The sequence below is a fragment of the Heterodontus francisci genome, chromosome 13 (genome assembly GCF_036365525.1).
Source record: "Heterodontus francisci isolate sHetFra1 chromosome 13, sHetFra1.hap1, whole genome shotgun sequence".
Classification (NCBI taxonomy): domain Eukaryota; kingdom Metazoa; phylum Chordata; class Chondrichthyes; order Heterodontiformes; family Heterodontidae; genus Heterodontus; species Heterodontus francisci.
Genome location: NC_090383.1, coordinates 96335718 through 96356214, shown reverse-complemented (window position 1 = coordinate 96356214; position 20497 = coordinate 96335718). Strand labels below are relative to the sequence as shown.

At 43.6% G+C, this 20497-nt stretch overlaps 1 protein-coding gene across 3 annotated transcripts in view; it reads right to left on the bottom strand.

Moving 5' to 3' along the window:
- LOC137376519 (tetratricopeptide repeat protein 7A-like) overlaps positions 1-20497 on the bottom strand; it is a 319646-nt gene that overhangs the window by 6756 nt on the left and 292393 nt on the right. The gene's annotated exons all lie outside the window — the stretch shown is intronic.

Here is a 20497-nt window from a genome sequence, read left to right as displayed (position 1 = left end):
CCAAGGAGGCCTCATAAAATTTGTCAATATGGATCTGGGGAAAACTTCACTGGAGGCATACCTAACGAAAAGGAAGATGATTGTGAGCTGCTGGAGGCCAATCAGCTCAGCTCCAGGACATTGCTGCATGAGTTCCTCAGGCAATGTCATAGGCCCAACCATCTTCAGCTGCTTCAGCAACGATCTTCCCTTCATCATAAAATCAGAAGTGGGATGGTTTGCTGATGTTTCTATAGTGTTCAATTCCATTTTCAATTCCTCAGATAATGAAAATTCTGTGCCCACATGCAGCAAGACCTGGACAACATCCAGGCTTGGGCTGGAAAGTGAGAAGGAACATTCACCAGGCAATGATCATGTCCAACAAGAGAGAATCTAACCACCTCCCTTTGCCATTCAATGGCATTACCTTCATTAAATCCTCTACCATCAACATCCTGGGTGGGGGCGGGGGTGGCGGGGGGTGGGGGGGGGGGGGGGTGGTGGTCACGATTGACCAAAAACTTAACTGGACCAGCCACATAAATATTGTAGCTAGAAGAGCAGGTCTAAGGCTGGGTATTCTGTGGCAAATGACTCACCTCCTGACTCCCTTAAGCCTTTCCACCATCCACAAAGCACAAGTCAGGAGTGTGAGAGAGTACTCCACACTTGCTGAATGAGTGCAGCTCCAACAACATTGAAGAAGCTTGACACCATGCAGGAAAAAGCACCCGCTTGATTGGCTCCGCATCCACCGGCTTTAACATTGGGCTGAATTTTGCCATGTTGCAAGTCCCTCCACCGGACTGAAAGTGGAAGGTGGTCAGTGGATGGCAGGACCCAAGGCGGCATATTGCCAGCAGGGCCACTGTCCAATTAAAGAAGGCAGCCTGCCCCCAAGATCTGCTGGCCCAATCAGAGGGCCGGCAACTCATCTGTGCCACTGTTTGTGGTGGCCATTGCTGAGGCTGCAGCTCCAGGGAGAGGGCGCCTCAATGGGAGTTGAGATAGGTTGGGGGAAGCCAGGGTCTAACAGCTAGGCCCTGGCGATTGGGTGGGGTTGGGGTGTTGTTTCATTTCGTGGCGCAACGTTGCCATGTGGGTGGCCATTGCTGCCAGGGGGCCGCTCTGTTGGCCATGGAGTTCCCATAAAGGAAGGCCCTCTCCCCTGAGCCCGTTGGGAGGTTGCCAGGTTTTACTGGGCAGTCTCCTCATTCAGCGGTACGTTATCCCGACGCAGGCAAAATGCCTGTGGAGCTGCGAAGTGGCCATTAATTGGCCATTTAAGTAGCTCCATTGGCCACCCGGTGGGCAGCCAAGCCGCCAACTTTTCTGCCATTGGTAACAGGTTATGGTGGCGGGAAGATTTTGGGCTTCCCTCCTGATGTCTTTCCCCGTCATTTTGCCAACCTATCCGCCTCCTAGCCCGGGATGGCCACCATGGCATGGGCTGGGAAAATTCACTCCCTCCACCACCAGCAGAATATAGCTACAAGATGCACTACAGCAACTCTGCAAGGCCTCTTAGACAGCACCTTCCAAACCCACCACCTCTACTACCTAGGACAAAGGCAGCAGGCACATGGGAACACCACCACTTGAAAATTTCCCTCTACACACCATCCTGACCTCAAACTATATTGCCACTTCTTTATCATCAAAATCCTGGAACTCTGTACCTAACGCACTGCAGGTGTACCTTCACCACAAAGAAACGGTTTGAGAAGACAGTTCATCACCACCTTCTCAAAGGCAATTAGGAAAGGGCAATAAGCTGGCCTTGCAGCACCTGCAAAATAAGCACCTAGCAACACCCACAAAAATAACCAAGAACTCTAACAAGTGAAACTATCTAATTCTAAGAAGCCACAGAGACTTCTGGGTGATGGATTCAATCCAACATTCTTAGTTTTAAATGAGCAGCCTACAATGGTATGCATGCATTTCCTAAATACTATGGGAATGAGTCACTCTATTTGCACATGCATAACCTGAGTTTATAGAGTCAATGTAATTTCAAACCTTCCACCTTCAACCTTTCAAAGTTGATGCATTTGGTTAGGCATTACTCTCTCTCTTTATTAATGAGTTTGTGTTAATATTTCCATTTACCCTTCCTTTCTACTAGTGCTGGGAGATTTCATTTACCAACTAATGCTATGGAATATGTTGAGAGTTTGGTAACTTGTCATGTTACAAGTAACATCTGTGTACTTAACTCTCCATTTTGAGTTATTTATTGCTTTTACTTATCTGCAATATTTGATTTTTTTAATGTCTATTACAACTCTTTATCCTGCTGACTAGCTCCTCAAAAGGAATATAGGGACAGGAATAGGCCTTTCAGCCCCTCAAGCTGATCTGCATGGGAATGGTAGCATAGTGGTTGTTACTGGACTAGCAATCAAGAGGCCTAGACTAAAGATTTTAGTTTAGTTTAGAGATACAGCACTGAAACAGGCCCTTCGGCCCACCGAGTCTGTGCCGACCATCAACCACCCATTTATACTAATCCTACACTAATCCCATATCCCTACCACATCCCCACCTGTCCCTATATTTCCCTACCACGTACCTATACTAGGGGCAATTTATAATGGCCAATTAACCGATCAACCAGCAAGTCTTTGGCATGTGGGAGGAAACCGGAGCACCCGGAGGAAACCCACGCAGACACAGGGAGAACTTGCAAACTCCACACAGGCAGTACCGAGAATTGAACCCGGGTCACTGGAGCTGTGATGCTGCGATGCTAACCACTGCGCCAGATCTGGAGACTTGCGTTCAAATCCCACCATGGCATCTGGGAAACTTCAATTCAGTTAGTTAAATAAATCTGGAATTTAGTAATGGTGATTATGAAAACTACTGGATTGTCATTAAAAACCCATCTGGCTCACTAATGCCCTTTAGGGAAGGAAATCTGCTGCCGTTACCCTGTCTGGTCTGCATGTGACTCCAGACGCACAGCAATAATGTGGGGTTCATTCCTAATTTCTCACTGAAATGGCCTAACAAGCCACTCAGTTGTGTCAAACTGCTACAGAGAATGTAATAAGAATAAAACCGACTAACTTCCCAGCATCGACCTCAGCACCAGACACGACAAAGGCAAAGGCCCAGTCAAGACTGCAAAGTCCTCCTCAGTATCATGGAACATGTGCAAAAATTGGGAGAGCTGTCCCATAGACTAGCCAAGCAACAGCCTGACCTAGTCATGCTCACAGAATCATACCTTTCTGCCAACATCCTGATGGGACAGGACATACCCACCAGAGGTGGTGGCACTATGGTATACAGTCAGGAGGGAGGGGCCCTGGGAGTCTTCAACACTGACTTCGTACCCCTTGAAGTCTCATGGCATCAAGTCAAACATGGGCAAGACTTACCTGCTGATTACCATCAGCCCCCACCCTCAACTGATGAATTAGTACTCCTCCATGTTGAACACTAATTGGAAGCAGCACAGAGGGTAGCCAGGGCATAGAATGTACTCTGGGTAGGGACTTCAATGGCCATTACCAAGAATGGATCAGTAGCACCACTAAAGGCAGAGTCCAGAATAGCTGACAGACTAAACCTGCAGCAGGTGGAGAAAGAACCGACAAGAGGGGAAAAATGCATTTGACCTCATCCTCACTAATCTACCTGCGGTAGATGCGTCTATCCATGACAGTATTGGTAGGAATGACCATTGCTCAATCTTTGGAAATGAAGTCCTGTCTTCACACACAGAGGACACCCTCCATTGTGTTGTGCGGCACTACCACCATGCTAAATGGAATGAATTCAAAACAAATCCAGCAGCTCAAAACTGAGCAACAATGAGGCGCTGTGGGCCATCAGCAGCAGCACTGTCGAGATAAGTGCAGCTCCAGCAACACAAGAAGCTCAAAACCATGCAGGACAAAGCAACTCACTTGATTGGCACCCTTCTTTCTTCTTCTTTGGCCTCCTTGTCTGGAGAGACAACGGGTAAGCGCCTGGAGGTGGTCAGTAGTTTGTGAAGCAGCACCTGGAGTGGCTATAAAGGCCAATTCTAGAGTCACAGACTCTTCCACAGGTGCTGCAGATAAAATTGGTTGTCGGGGCTGTTACACAGTTGGCTCTCCCCTTGCACTTCTGTCTTTTTTCCTGCCAACAGCTAAGTCTCTTTGACTCGCCACTCTTTAGCCCTGCCTTTATGGCTGTCTGCCAGTTCTGGCGATCACTGGCAACTGACTCCCACGACTTGTGATCAATGTCACAGGATTTCATGTCGCGTTTGCAGACGTCTTTAAAGCGGAGACATGGACGTCCAATGGGTCTGATACCAGTGACGAGCTCGCTGTCTGATGTGTCCTTGGGGATCCTGTCATCTTCCATGCGGCTCACATGGCCAAGACATCTCAAGCTCCGTTGGCTCAGTAGGGTGTATATGCTGGGGATGTTGGCCACCTCGAGGACTTCTGCGTTGGAGATACGGACCTGATGCCAAGTATTCTCCGGAGGCAGCGAAGATGGAATGAATTGAGATGTCGCTCTTGGCTGGCATACACTGTCCAGGCCTCGCTGCCGTAGAGCAAGGTGCCGAGGACACAGGCTCGACACACTCGGACCTTTGTGTTCCGTGTCAGTGCGCCATTTTCCCACACTCTCCTGGCCAGTCTGGACATAGCAGCGGACGCCTTTCCCATGCGCTTGTTGATTTCTGCATCGAGAGACAGGTTACTGATGATAGTTGAGCCTAGGTAGGTGAACTCTTGAACCACTTCCAGAGCGTGGTCGCTGATATTGATGGATGGAGCATTTCTGACATCCTGTCCTATGATGTTTGTTTTCTTGAGGCTGATGGTTAGGCCAAATTTATTGCAGACAGCTGCAATCCTGTCGATGAGTCTCTGCAGACACTCTTCTGTGTGGGATGTTAATGCAGCATCGTCAGCAAAGAGGAGTTCCCCGATGAGGACCTTCCGTACTTTGGTCATCGCTCTTAGACAGGCAAGGTTGAACAACCTGCCACCTGATCTTGTGTGGAGGAAAATTCCTTCTTCTGAAGACTTGAACGCATATGAGAGCAGCAGGGAGAAGAAGATCCCAAACAGTGTAGGTGCGAGAACACAGCCCTGTTTCATGCCACTCAGGATTGGAAAGGGGTCTGATGAGGCGCCGCTATGCTGAATTGTGCCTTTCATATTCTCATGGAATGAGGTGATGATACTTAGTAGCTTTGGTGGACATCCCATCTTTGCTGGTAGTTTGAAGAGACCATGTCTGCTTACGAGGTCAAAGGCTTTGGTGAGATCTATGAAAGCAACGTAGAGGGGCATCTGTTGTTCACGACATTTCTCCTGTAGCTGGCGAAGGGAGAACAGCATGTCAATGGTGGCTCTCTCTGCTCGAAAGCCACACTGTGCCTCAAGATAGAGAGCTCAGCCAGCTTCTGGATCCTGTTTAAAACGATTCGAGTAAAGACTTTCCATCAACTTACCCATCAGCTTAAACATTTACTCTCTTCACTGCTGGAGCACCTTGGTTGCAGTGTGTGCCATCTGCAAGATTCAGTGCAGCAGCTTGCCAAGCCTTCTTCGAAAGCACCTTCCAAACCCGTGACCTCTACTACCTCGAAGAACAAGGGCAACAGGTACCTGGTAACACCACCACCCCAAGTCACACACCATCCTGACTTGGAAATATACTGCCATTCCTTCATTGTTGCTGTGTTAAAATCCTGGAACTCCCTATCTAACAGCCCTGTGGGTGGCACCTACACTATATTGACTGTGGCGGTTCAATAAGGTAGTTCACCACCAATTAGGGATGGGCCATAAATACTGACACTGCCAGATACAGCCACATCCCATGAACACCAAAAACCAACTCCATTTACACATCTTTTATGTCCTTACCCAACAATAATTTGTCAGTCTCAGTCTTGAAATTTCAGATAACCTAACATCCACAGCCTTTTCGGGGAGCGAGTTCTAGATGTGCATAAAAAATACTTCCTAATTTTACTCCTAAGTGGCCCAGCTCTAATTTTAAGAATATTCCCAGTTGTTCTGGTTACCCCACCAGAGGAAATAGTTTCTCTACATCCACACTATCAAAATCCTTTATCATTGTAAATATCACAATTAAACCACCTTTCATTCTACTAAACGCAAAGAAATACAAGTTAAGTTTATGCAACCTGTCCTTATAATTTAACTCTAAGATGATTTGCACTATATTCTCTCCAAGGCCAATATATTTGTTCTGAGATTAAAACAAAAAATGCTGGAAATACTCAGCAGGTCAGGCAGCATCTGTGGAGAGAGAAAGAGAATTAAAGTTTCAGGTCGAAGACCTTTTATCTGTCTTGAGGTTTGGTGCCCAGATGGGGTCTGACAAAGGCTCTGTACAATTGAAACATCACTTCCACAACTCCATTCCAACTGCCTTGAGATAAAGGCCAACATTCGATTTGCCTTCTTCATTACTTTTTGAACCTGTACTGGGACACACATCACTGAATCCCTTTGCTCCTCTACATGTTCTAGTCTCTTCACAAAATATTGTGATTTGTCTTTCTCAGATTCAAAATGGATGACCTCACATTTCTATACGTAGACCTCTATCAGGCATAGTTTTGCTCACTCACTTCATCTTTCTAAATCCCTTTATGATTTCCGCCTCCCATCCACACAACCTACTGTGGCTCCTAACTCCAACCTGCAAACTTGGAAATACATCTCTTTATTCCTTCATTCATCTCATCATTATATTGTGAAAATATATTACGACAGCTAATGTAGATTTTAATTCCATTTTAGGATTCATTGCATTCTGGCCAGAAGTTAGTTAATATGATTGGCTGTCAAAAGTTAAGTTAGTCAAGTTCACAATACTCCTTTGTAAGCTGCCTTTTATTGCACGAGACCCATGCGACTATGAATGGGTGTCAATACATGGCTCTTGCACAGCCAGTGGCAATTATAAAGCAAATTTGCCAAGCTGTTCCAGCATAGCTACAACACTGACATCTGCTCGACAATGTGGAAAATTATTCAGGTATATCCTGTCATAAGAGCAGGACAAATTCAATTTGGCCAATTACCATCCCATCAGACAACTTTCAATCATAGAACATAGAACAGCACAACACAGTAAAGGCCCTTCGGCCCACGATGTTGTGCTGAACCTTTAACCTACTCTAAGATCAAACTAACTACCTACCCTTCATTCTACTATCATCCATGTACCGATCCAAGAGTCGCTTAAATGTCCCTAATGTATCTGCTTCTACTACCACCGCTGGCAGCGCATTCCACGCACCCACCACTCTCTGTGTAAAGAGCCTACCTCTGACATCTCCCTGAAACCTTCCTCCAATCACCTTAAAATTATGCCCCCTGGTGATAGCCCTTTCCAGCCTGGGAAAAAGTCTCTGGCTATATACTCTATCTATGCCTTTCATCATCTTGTACCCCTCTATCAAGTCACCTCTCATCCTTCTTCGCTCCAATGAGAAAAGCCCGAGCTCCCTCAATCTTTCTTCGTAAGACATGCCCTCCAGTCCAAGCAGCATCCTGGTAAATCTCCTCTGCACCCTCTCTAAAGCTTCCACATCCTTCCTATAATGAGGCGACCAGAACTGAACACAGTATTCCAAGTGTGGTCTAACCAGGGCTTTATAGAGCTGCAGCATAACCTCGCGGCTCTTAAACTCAATCCCCCTGTTAATGAAAGCCAACACACCATACGCCTTCTTAACAACCCTATCAACTTGGGTGGCAACTTTGAGCGATCTATGGACATGGACCCCAAGACCCCTCTGTTCTTCCACACTACCAAGAATCCTGTCTTTAAGCCTGTATTCTGCATTCAAATTCAACCTTCCAAAATGAATCACTTCACACTTTTCCAGGTTGAACTCCATCTGCCACTTCTCAGCCCAGCCCTGCATCCTGTCAATGTCCCGTTGCAACCTACAACAGCCTTCCACACTATCCACAACTCCAGCAACCTTCGTGTCATCGGCAAACTTGCTAACCCAGCCTTCCACTTCCTCATCCAAGTCATTTATAAAAATCACAAAGAGCAGAACTCCCAGAACAGATCCCTGCAGAACACCACTGGTCACCGAGCTCCATGCTGAATACTTTCCATCTCCTACCACACTCTGTCTTCTATGGGCCAGCCAATTCTGTATCCAGACAGCCAACTTCCCCTGTATCCCATGCCTCCTCACTTTCTGAATGAGCCTACCATGGGGAACCTTATCAAACGCCTTGCTAAAATCCATATACACCACATCCACTGCTCTTCCTTCAATCATTACCAAAGTGGTGGAAGGTGTTGTTGACAGTGCCATCAAGCAGCACTTACTCAGCAATAATCTGCTAAGTGATGCTCAGTTTGGGTTCCACCAGGACACTCGTCTCCAGTTCTCACCTTGATCCAAACATGGACAAAAGAACTGAATGCAAGAGGTGAGAGTGACTGCCCTTGACATCAAGGCTGCATTTGACCAAGTGTGGCATTAAGGAGCTCTAGCAAAATTGAAGTCAATGGAAATAAGGGGAAAAACTCTCCACTGGTTGGAGTCAGACCTAGCACAAAGGAGATGGTTGTGGTTGTTGGAGACCAATTATCTCAGCCCCAGGACATCACTGCAGGAGTTCCGCAGGCAGTGTCCTAGGCCGAACCATCTTCAACTACTTCATCAGTGACCTTCCTTCCATCATAAGGTCAAAAGTGGGGATGTTCACTGATGATTGCCCAGTGATCAGCGCCATTCATGACTCCTCAGATACTGAAACAGCCCAGGCCCACATGTAGCAAGACCTGGACAACATTCAGTAACACAAAGCAAAATATTGTGGATGCTGGAAATCTCAAATAAAAACAGAAAATGCGAGAAACACTCAGCAGGTCTGGCAGCATCTGTGGAGAGAGAAACAGAATTAACGTTTCAGGTCTGTGACCTTTCATAAGAACTGAGAAAAGTTAGAAATGTAATGGGCTTTGAGTAAGTGAAAGGGGGAGCGTGGAAAGAAAAACAAAAAGCAAGGTCTGTGATAGGGTGGAGGGCAGGTCAGATTAAATAACAAAAGGTTTCATGGCACAAAGCCAAACGGACAAATAAAGAAACAAAAGATGTGTCTACATGAGGTGTGAATGATAGGATATCAGCCGTCCGAATGCAAAAGAAAGAGATTAAGAAAGAAAGGACAGGAATTTTTTTAAAACTCTCTTTGTCTCCACAGATGCTGCCAGACTTGCTGAATGTTTCCAGAATTTTCTAATTTTATTTCTGGACAACATTCAGGCTTGGGCTGATAAATGGCAATTAACATTTGTCCCAGACAGGCAGTGACCATCTCCAACAAGAGAGAATTGAACCATCTCTCCTTGACGTTCAGTGGCATTACCATCACTGAATCCCCCACCATCAACATCCTGCAAGTCATCAGTGACCAGAAACTTAACTGGACCAGCCATATAAATACTGTGGCTACAAGAGCAGGTCAGAGGCTGGTGATGGAATACTTTACACTTTAAAAATTTTTAAAAATTTATTTAGAGATACAGCACTGAAATAGGCCCTTCGGCCCACCGAGTCTGTGCCGACCAACAACCACCTATTTATACTAACCCTGCAATAATCCCATATTCCCTACCTACACTAGGGGCAATTTATAATGGTCAAATTACCCATCACCTGCAGGTCTTTTTTGGCTGTGGGAGGAAACCGGAGCACCCGGAGAAAACCCACGCAGACACAGGGAGAACTTGCAAACTCCACACAGGCAGTACCCAGAATCGAACCCGGGTCCCTGGAGCTGTGAGGCTGCAGTGCTAACCACTGTGCCACTTGCCGTGGATCAACTGACAATAGGCTTAATTTGTGGACTGGCGTGTATCGATTTGAATTTTACTTGCATAACCGGGACAGGATTTTTAAAAAACACATCGGGGTAGAGTTTCCGCTTTGGGTGCAATTGGCAAGGGCATGAAATGCTCAAGATTGTACAAAATAGCCCTATCTTTGCTTAGTAATAAATGCTCCAAAATGCTATGGTAACCCCAGCTTAGCTGCAAGCTGCTGGTTCATCGTTGAGAGAGAAAAAATTACAGATGCATTCCAAGTTAAAACATCCAGGTCAGGCAACACAGGCAAAATCGAAATCATTACATGGGTTAAATCCTTCTCCTGACTTTACCTCTTCTCCCTTGCCTACAATTATTGCAATGGCATCTCAGTTTAGAGTCAGTTAAACCTCAAACCATTCAAGCACAGCCAAGTCTGAATAGGGGCCAAGGCTGGGAGTTGAACTTTGGAAGCAAAAGAATGTAGCATTATGGCCAGATACTCCCCCACCCAAACGGCAAATAACGGTATGTCATACCCAATAAACAAAACACTGCCAAGATTAGAACACTAGAAACAGTGAGACCTTTTGAGAATTACAGGATCTTACATTAGAAACCTACTGAATTGAACAAAGCATTTTTTAAACATTCCTGAAAGTAAATCACTGAATTTCATTGAAACAGGAGTGACTTCACAGGCCAGTAAAACTACACAATTTAACTAGTTCCTTACTTTGTTGCTTGAATGCTGAAACACTGGACAAAGAAAGTAAGAAAATAAGCCAAAAATAGGAACAGAAAATGGTGGAATCATATAGCAGGTTAATCAGTGTTCTAAAAGGGAAAAATACGTTAACATTTCAGAGAATGCTTCTGGATTAAAACACCACAACAGGAGTCAAGGCAGGACTCTCCAGTTTAGGTAGGATATTGCTGTGCAGATGACTGACAATACATAGTCATGTGAACAATTACTTTGGTACTGTTATTTCTTGAATTCTCAATCAACCCGAGCATCATGTTTAAAGCAATTTGGCTGTCTCCCAATATATCATCTTCTTCTTTGGCCTCCTTGTCTCGAGATACAATGGGTAAGCGCCTGGAGGTGGTCAGTGGTTTGTGAAGCAGCGCCTGGAGTGGCTATAAAGGCCAATTCTAGAGTGACAGACTCTTCCACAGGTACTGCAGATAAAATTGGTTGTCGGGGCTGTTACACAGTTGGCTCTCTCCTTGCGCTTCTGTCTTTTTTCCTGCCAACTGCTAAGTCTCTTCGACTCGCCACGCTTTAGCCCCGCCTTTATGGTTGCCCGCCTGCTCTGGCGATCGCTGGCAACTGACTCCCACGACTTGTGATCAATGTCACAGGACTTCATGTCGCGTTTGCAGACATCTTTAAAGCGGAGACATGGACGGCCGGTGGGTCTGGTACCAGTGACGAGCTCGCTGTACAATGTGTCCTTGGGGATCCTGCCATCTTTCATGCGGCTCACATGGCCAAGCCATCTCAGGCGCCGCTGGCTTAGTAGGGTGTATATGCTGGGGATGTTGGCCGCCTCGAGGACTTCTGTGTTGGAGATACGGTCCTGCCACCTGATGCCAAGGATTTTCCGGACGCAGCGAAGATGGAATGAATTGAGACGTCGCCCTTGGCTGACGTACGTTGTCCAAGCCTCGCTGCCATAGAGCAAGGTACTGAGGACACAGGCTTGATACACTTGGACTTTTGTGTTCTGTGTCAGTGCGCCATTTTCCCACACTCTCTTGGCCAGTCTGGACGTAGCAGAGGAAGCCTTTCCCATGCGCTTGTTTAATTCTGCATCGAGAGACAGGTTACTGGTGATAGTTGAGCCTAGGTAGGTGAACTCTTGAACCACTTCCAGAGTGTGGTCGCCAATATTGATAGATGGGGCATTTCTGACGTCCTGTCCCATGATGTTCGTTTTTTTGAGGCTGATGGTTAGGCCAAATTCATTGCAGGCAGCCGCAATCCTGTCGATGAGTCTCTGCAGACACTCTTCAGTGTGAGATGTTAATGCAGCATCGTCAGCAAAGAGGAGTTCCCCGATGAGGACCTTCCGTACTTTGGTCTTCGCTTTTAGACGGGCAAGGTTGAACAACCTGCCACCTGATCTTGTGTGGAGGAAAATTCCTTCTTCTGAGAACTTGAATGCATGTGAGAGCAGCAGGGAGAAGATGATCCCAAACATTGTAGGTGCGAGAACACAGCCCTGTTTCACGCCACTCAGGATTGGAAAGGGGTCTGATGAGGTGCCGCTATGCTGAATTGTGCCTTTCATATTGTCATGGAATGAGGTGATGATACTTATAAATATATAAAGAAACACATTCCAGGGAAATAACAGGAGTCCTAACATGCCTTATAACTGCAGATTCGTCTCTCGGTTTACACTTGCCCGCAAAACTGCCTTAGTATTTGAAACAGTATTCATCTTTAGTTATTCATCAAGGCCTTGGGACATTTTTACTAAATTAAATGCAAATTGTTGTTTAAAACTGGTGTTTTATTTTTGTAACATAGCTTTTTTTTGCTCATTTTCTCACTGACAATGCATTTTCCTTTATATCATGTTCCTTCTGGTAAATGATTCCTAACTGCAGTTCACATTAATTCCCAAATGACGATTCATGCTAATTATGGGTGGGGGAGAGAAAAGGGGTATCATCAATACAAGCTTAATGAGAGGGGCAAAGTTTTCACAGTTCTATGTTTAGAATAGGTCTTGAGACAATGCTTTATATAGCTGTAACTAATGCATCATTTGTAAATAAATTAATTATAAAAGTATGCAAGTTGTAACCAAGAGAGCAGCTGCACCCTCTAATAAATACATACTTCAAGTCACATTTGAAAATGTGGTTGTGAAATTATCATTAACCTACATAGCTGTTATTCAAATACAACACTCATGAGTTCAGGGAAACACTTTAGATCCAAAGCAACTCCAATTTCCCTTCCAATATCAAGTCAACACAATGTCTCAAAATGTCCATTCAATTAACTACGACATTGTTAGAGCTTGCGTACTAATAATAAGAGTATGTTCAATCACCTGCCCAATTTTAGAAGCCCAATATTGAACTCTCTCTCCTGGACTGTCCTATATGAGGTAATGCATATTAACTTCCTCCATGTAGAATCTGCCCCATCATGGACCCTACTCAACGTATTCAATTTTTTAAGGAGAGAACTAATCAGCTGATCTCTAAGGAAACAAAAGACTGGAAAATTTTTCCTTGGACACTGAAGTAAAGTAAAACTCCAGGATATCAGTTTAATCAGCATTACTCAGCTATAGCTGACAGGTGGCCCAGTAATGCAACAATCATCCACCTCCCATGATATTTGATCATCTGTCCTTCCTTATCCTTGTAATCCTCATTCCCATTTGTGAATTGCAGCTATTTATTTACAGACGTTAATTTGTTGCTAAGAGTCTATTCTTCCAATGATAATTCTGATTATATACTATTACTGATTTGCCGACCAATGGAAAAATCTTTCACTATTTACCCTCTCTAAACTCTTTGTAATTTTGAAAACTTTTATTAGTTCTCTCTTTTTCCCAGTGAGAAAAGCTCCAATTTTTCAAGCCACGAGAGGCCAGTGGAATGTGAAAGGCCAGAAGTGTATGCAGTTTAGCCTCAGGAAGAGTGATTGGGACCCAAGTATTTAGAGTTTCATTTTACTGTACTTGATGTTTAAATCGGTTTTTAAATCTTTTACTTCATTTTAGTTCTTCAATACAAGAGCTGTTTATTCAGTGCCTTAAAAGTGAGCTGGCTTGAAGTGGTAATAGGTAATAAATTGGTTCCAGAACAGATGGTGAATTGCTGCTCTTGGACAGTTTTTTTTCATAAGAACATAAGAAATAGGAAATAAAAACAAGAAATGCTGGAACCACTCAGCAGGTCTGGCAGCATCTGTGAAAAGAAAAGCAGAGTTAACGTTTCGAGTCAGTGACCCTTCTTCGGAACTGGAATAGGAACTAGAGTAGGCCATTTGGCCCCTTGATCCTGTTGTACCATGCAGTAAGATCATGGCTGATCAACCAGCTCAGCTACATATTCCTGTACTATTCTCATATCCCTGGATTCCCCTTAGTATCCAAAAATATGTCAAGTACATTCAAGTCAGAGTTCAATGAGTGAGCATTCACAACTATTGGCGGTACAGAATTCCAAAGGTTCACAGCCCTTTGAGTGAAGAAATTTCTCATCTCAGTCCTGAATAGCCGCCCCCTTATTCTGAGACTGTGACCCCTAGTTCTAGACTCCCCAACCAGGGGAAACATTGTCTCAGCATCTACTCTATCAAGCCCCTCAAGAATTTTATATGCTTCAATTAGATCACTTCTCATTCTTCTAAATTCCAGGGAATATAGGCCCAGTCTACTCAACCTCTCCTCATAGGCCAATCCCTCATCCCAGGAATCAGTCTAGTAAATCTCCATTGCCCTCCCTCTAAGCTAGGTATATCCTTCCTTAGGTAAGGATACCAAACTGTACACAGTACTGCAGATGTAGGCCGGAATTTTATGGCCCCCAAATGAGAGGGCCGCCCCCGAAGCCCCAACATCCCCCAACGCACAACACTCCCCCCAACCCCCTCTTGCCTCGCCAGGGCCCAATCAACTGTCCCCTAGAAACTTATCTGAGTTCCGGGGTCATCCTCTTACCTCCGATAGTTGGGTATAGTCCCAGCAGTGGCCACCACTCCTGGTGGCGCTGCTGGGACTAAGAGCTGCTGGCCAATCATTAGGCAGGACTTGCTGCATCAAGGAGGTGGCAGTCCCACCCAAGACCAATTAAGAACCCGGGGAGCGAAAAATCCCGCCCTGGCTCCCCAGGCCTCGCCCCCTATTTTTCGGCCAGTGGGCGGGGCTTCCCACCCAACGAAAAATTCCGTCCGTAGTTTCACCAAGGCCCTATACAAGTGCAGTAATACTTCTTTACTATTATATTTCAATGTCTTTGTAATGAAGGCTAACATAATATTTTCCCTTCCTAATTGCTTGCTGTACCTTCACTTTAACTTTGTGATTCATGTATAACGACACCCAGATCTCTCTGAATGGCAGCATTTCCTACTCTCTCACCACTTAAAAAAAGTTCTGCTTTTCTATTTTTCCTACCAAAGTGGATAACTTCACATTTCTCCACATTATATTCCATATGCCACAGTCTTGTCCTCTCACTTAACCTGTCAAAATTTTTCTGTAGCCACTTTGTGTCCTCCTCACAGTTTACTTCCTCACCTAACTTTGTATTGTCAGCAAACTTGGATACATTACACTCGATCCGTTCATTTAAGTCATTGATATAGATTGTAAACAGCTGAGGTCCAGACACTGGTTTCTTATGGTAGCTAATCTACTATCTATATTAAGGCAGTAAATATTTGAGCTGAGCTCGATCTTGAACTGCAAGACCAGTCGTTTGTGAAAGGTCATGAGAGTGTGGAGTTTAATCTTAGAGGTTGGTTGGAGGGCCATCGTCGCTGAAGTTATTTAGCTCCTTTACAAGGTCCCCAATGGTCATCATCTCACGCTAATCAACACTGTCCTGCAATCAGGCAATTACGTTAGCAATACAGACACAAAGGTGAGGCCTAATCAGTTGTGTCCAAAATGCAAGTTACTATAAATCCAACTTTTCAGTTATATTTAAAAAGCAGAACAAATCACTATTTGAAGGTTAATGACAATAATTTTCTTAATCTTGTTAAAGTAGTACCTGAGGTCCAGCCTCTCAGGAATCTTGCACTTTACATATCATCACTGAGCCCACACTCCTTTACAGATGCGCTTCTCTCCTTTCCCTTATGTGAACCCGATCACAAATAACTCATTTTTTATTCTGAAATTTTCCCTTTCAATGGGGATGGGCTCTACCGAGTTTGCTCTGCATGACAGAAGGCATCTCATCTCAACTGGAGCTATTCAGTGCTCAGGCATTGCTGAGGTACATTGCCCAACGGGCGAGAGGAGGGGGTTGCATCCTGATACAGTATTGTACTTTGTTCTTGAACCTTTCACATCAGTGACTTTTGGACTCCTGCTCTTACTCTAGTGTTCGTTGCTTTCCTCTCCTAAACTCTAAATAACAGTTTGGTCTCTCAATCTACTTATTCTCCATTCCAAATGTCATGGGATCAAATGTCACGTGATGTCAAATGATCAAACCTCCAGGAATATGTCCAGCCAGAGTTGGCAACTCTAGCTATTATTGCTCCTCAGTGTATCTAAGGGAAGCTTAGTAAAAAATGGAATTTGACTAATTCAGTTACTATGTGACGCTGATGTTATCCCCTACATGAATAAAATGCCTATTACTACAAAATATCAAATCCTCTGATTTACTGTATGGATCTCTTAATATGCACAATACATATGTAAATAAAAATGTTGTGATAATAGCTTAGACATTCCCTCAGAGACAGCTGTTAAAATCAGCAATTCTGAGGGCCCCAATGCAAAGAAAAAGATAGAACTTTACTGATGTCCAAATATGGTCTCAGTAGAGCCTGTATGTTCTCTGATCTTTGCAGCAGATATAAATGGAGAGAAATGGGGCATTGCAATTGGCTGACAATCCTAACTTGTTCCATTTTAATCTTGGGACAATCAGAGGGTGAAAGAGGTTAATACAACAGTTACATAAAAATACTAAAGGGAGAGTTGTTCTAACCGAGTGCCATACTATATCAAATTACCAATCGTGTAGCGTTTGCATTTGGAGCCTGTGCTCATACGTCAAAATCACTGAATGGCTATCTCATATGTACAAATCCATTGAGGCCTGTTATCTGTGCATTTTCACAGCAGCTTACTAGCTGGCGTAGTTTCCTGCTATCACTGGCTAACCTCTAGTGAATTTAATTCAGATGCTTCCGTACAACTAGTAGCATCTACATGGATGACATTGTAGCATTGACACAAAATGAGTCTGAAGTAAAACCTTGTTCATTTCTAACATTGCATTTATATTATAGTACTCATGGCAATAGAAATTAGTTGCAAAATGATTGATAGGCATTGCTGCAAGTGACTGTTGGCAAGCTGTTGATCAGACTGTTGATCAGCATTCGCTTTGCTGGTCTGTACAGATATTCCCCATGTGCATAGTTACTTTGTTACCACCAGTGCATTGAAATGAATCCTCCACTGTAAACGGGGCATATTGCAGGGCACAGCCAACTGAGACAAAAAGGATAACTTTGCTCTGGCACATTGATCAATTTATTCCATGTCTGGGAACCTGTTCGAACACACAAGTCCTGACTTGGGATAAGCTGTTAAATGATAATTAAGTGTATTGAATTATTTATTTCACTGCAGTGAATTCACACTCTGCTGGGCAGTTGCAAAGTCATCAGTTTCACCCATGGAATAAAAAATCCATCACATAACAATTTCTTCTTCAATGAGTACTGCAGATTAAACACCCTTTTGCATGACAAGGATCCCATCCATAACTCCATTCTGTTGCAGTGCCAGTATGAAGGGAGATTAGGATAATCTTACCCATCACTCTTTGCTGTTTTAGTGTCAGTGTAAGTGTTGACAATACAATAGGACTGCAAAGCTACAAACAGAGCAATTGTATTATATTAAAGTCTACAGTGCAATACTACATGCTAAAATAGTATAGCATTTTTGTTTATTTCCACTACCTTTTGGGCTGAACTTGGAAACACAAAATGCACAGGGACTTGCATTGTACAGTAACTGAGCTAAGCAAATGGTGCTCACAGGAGTCAGTAGTTAGTTGATTTAAATTGCTAATCCATTTTATAAAGTTCTGTATATATTTTGCCAATTCTACTGAATAATATTCAACATTAAAGCACTGTTAAGATAGCAACATTATTGTGATTGACTGGCTTGGTATTGTAAATGTTAAGGAAATTAATAGAGGGAAAGGGAAGAAAATAAAAGGACAGATGTTTTATGCATGTAGCACCTTGTGTATCAAAGCACTTCACAAAATGAGTTACTTTGAAGTGAAGCTACTGTTATGTAGGCAAACTGGACAGTAATTCTTTTGCACACAAGATCTACAAATAGCAAAAAAGGGTGACCAGTTGCTCTGTTGGGAGGGAAAAGAATGTTAGGCAGCATACTGCAAAAACTTTTCAAACTTATTCAAATAGTACCACAGGTTCTCAAAACATGCTGACAGAGCCAAATATACATTTGTTCTACTTTAGTGTTACCTTGCTGTTGGATAAATCTTTAATAAGCCAACTGAATAAGGCACAACTGGCACACCATTCTAGGATCACTTTGAAGAGCAAAGAAAACTCAGGTTCCTCTTATCTCCTACCAAAAGCATTCCTAAACCCCCCTATCCTGCTGCATTCACCCTCACCTCTAAAGACAAGTGTGAAGAGCTCAAAGATTTCCTTATCCCTAAGAAAGTCCATCATTCAGCTGTTTCTGGTGACTCCTTCCCCATTAAACCAAACTTCCATCCAGTAACCCTCCTACCCATGTCTCTCTCTCCAGTTTATCCTAAATCTCCATTCATGGTCTCTCCATGATCATTTTATCCATGAAACCTGCCTCATGCTCACACAATCCATTCCCACTAAACTCATCACCCAAATTCCCTTTCTGGCCCTCATGCCAGCTATAATTGTAAATGGTTTCCTCTTCTCAGGTACTGTCCTATTCCCTTTCAAAACCTCCATCCTTAAAAATACACGCTCGACCCCTCGAAACTTGCTAATGGCTGTCCCACCTCAAAACTTTCTTGCCTCTCCATGACCCCTGATCCATCTTCACCTCTCCTTTAACTCCTTCTTTGAATCTCTCCAATCAGCTCTTGGAACATAGAAACAGGAGTAGGCCATGTAGACCCCCGAGTCTGTTCCAACATTCAATGAGATCATGTCTGATCTGCGACCTAACTTCATATACTCGCCTTTGTCCCATATCCCTTAATACCTTTGAAAGCAAAAATCTATCAATCTCAGATTAAAAATCTAGAATTGATCTAGCATTAATTGCCATTTGCAGAAAAGAGTTCCATACTTCTACCACCCCTCGTGTGCAGAGGTGTTTCCCAATTTTATTTCTGAAAAATCTGGCTCTAATCTTTAAACTATTCCCCCTAGTCCTAGACTCCCCAACTAATAAAAATAGCTTCACTCCATCTACCTTAACTATTCCCCTTAACATCCTGAAAACTTCAATCAAATCATCCCTTAACCTTCTAAATTCTAGGGAATATAAACCTAGTTTGTGTAAATGTTCCTCATAATTTAACCCTTGCAGTACAAGCATCAACCAATGCTGCACTCCTCCAAGGCCAATACATCCTTCTTACGGTGTAGTGCCCAGAACTGCTTATAGTACTCCAGTTGTGGTCTAATCTGGGTTTTGTATAGCTGAAGCATGACTTCTGCACCTTTGTATTCTAGTCCTTTAGATATAAAGACCAGCATTCCATTTGGCTTTTTGATTATTTTCTGTACTTGTTCGTGACATTTTCATGATGTGTACCTGGAGCCCTAGGACTTTGGACCGCCACCATTTCTAGCTTTTCATCATTTAGAAAGTTCCCTGTTCTATTCTTTTTAGGCCCAAAGTGGATGGCCTCACATTTGCCTACATTGAAATTCATTTGCCACATTTTTTCCCATTCACCTAATCTATTCATATATCTTTGTAGTTTTATGCTTCCATTGACATTGCTTACAATGTCACTTATCTTTGTGTCATCTGCAAATTTGAATATGTGGCTTTCTATCCCATCAACTAAGTCAGTGAATAGATCCTTGCGAGGCATCACTTGTCACATCCTGTCAATTAGAGTACCTGCCCATTATTCCGATTTGCTGTCTCCTGCTGCTCAGTCAATTTTCCAACCAAGCCAATAATTTGCCTTCAATTCCATGGTTTTGATTTTAGCTAACAGTCTCTTATGAGGGACTTTATGAAATGCCTTCTGGAAGTCTATATAAATAAATTATATAGACATTCTCCTGTACTTCAGTCACCTCTTCGAAAATTTTACAAATCCATGCTGGCTCTCTCTGAACAGCTGAAAACTTTCAAGGTGTTCAGTCAGTCTATCCTTAATTATTCTAGTAATTTCCCTACCCAAATGTTAACTGGTGTATAATTCCATCGTGTTCCTCCATCACCTTTCTTAAATAACAGTGACATGTACAATTTTCCAATCTACAGGAATGGTTCCTGAATTGAGAAAATTGAGGCTCTCTTTGTTGCTGTGTCTGTGATGCATTATGCCTCCTGGTCCTCAATGCAGCCTTTGATATATTATCTTCCTCCAACATCTGTTCTCTATTGTTCAGCTTCATAGGACTGTCCGCTTGGCTCCACTCTCTTCTATCCAATTGTAGCAGAACCATCACTAGCAATAGCTTCTCTTTCCATAACTGCACTGATATCTCTGGAGTCCTCCAATGATTCATCCCTAGCTCACTTCCCTTCCTCATCTACATGCAACATCATCAGCAGCCATCTACAGCCAGTGGGTCAGGTTCAATATGTATGCCAATAATACCCACCTCTCTTGACCGCCCAACTGGTTCTGTGCTGTCAATTTGTCTGACATCCAGTTTTGGCTGAGCCGTAGCTTCTAACCAAACAATGGGAACATGGAAGCCATCATCTTTAAACTTGAACCA